This window comes from Lupinus angustifolius, chromosome LG08 (genome assembly GCF_001865875.1).
Source record: "Lupinus angustifolius cultivar Tanjil chromosome LG08, LupAngTanjil_v1.0, whole genome shotgun sequence".
NCBI lineage: Eukaryota > Viridiplantae > Streptophyta > Magnoliopsida > Fabales > Fabaceae > Lupinus > Lupinus angustifolius.
Window position 1 is genome coordinate 13,589,439 of NC_032016.1, and position 686 is coordinate 13,590,124.

A 686-nucleotide genomic window follows, 5' to 3' on the forward strand; every position below is an offset into this window, starting at 1 on the left:
TGAAATTCTCCCCCATGATCACTTCTTATAGCAACGATTTTAGAGATTTTTCATTTTGAACTCTTTTAGCGTATTTGCTAAAGGCGTTCAATGCCTCATTCTTATGAACTAAGAATAGAGTCCAAGTATATCTTGAGAAATCGTCTACTATAAAAAGAGCATAGTAGTTACCACCATAACTCTTGGTCTTTGAGGGGCCAAATAAGTCCATGTGTAGTAACTATAATGGTCTATCGGAAGAAACCATATGCTTAGGTTTGAAAGAAGTCTTTGTTTGTTTACCCATTTGACAAGTACTACATAGTTTGTCTTTAACAAACTTCATTTTGGGTAAACCAACAACTAAATATTTCTTAATCAGTTTATTCAAATGATCCATATGAATATGAGCAATTCTCGTATGTCAAAGCCATGCATCATTATTATTATTAGCAACTAAACATTTTATTGATAAAGAAGAATCTATGTCAATCATATGAATATTATTTATTCTCTTACCAATTAGTTTAGAGTTATTAGAATCCTTACTTTCAATGATGCATTTATCCGGGTAGAATGCCACATGAAATCCTTTGTTGCATAGTTGACTTATGCTCAACAATTTGTGCTTGAGTCCTTCGACATATAATACTCTTTCTATAGTCGTTGAAGGTGGCTTACTGATTCTACCAACTCCAAGTATTTTT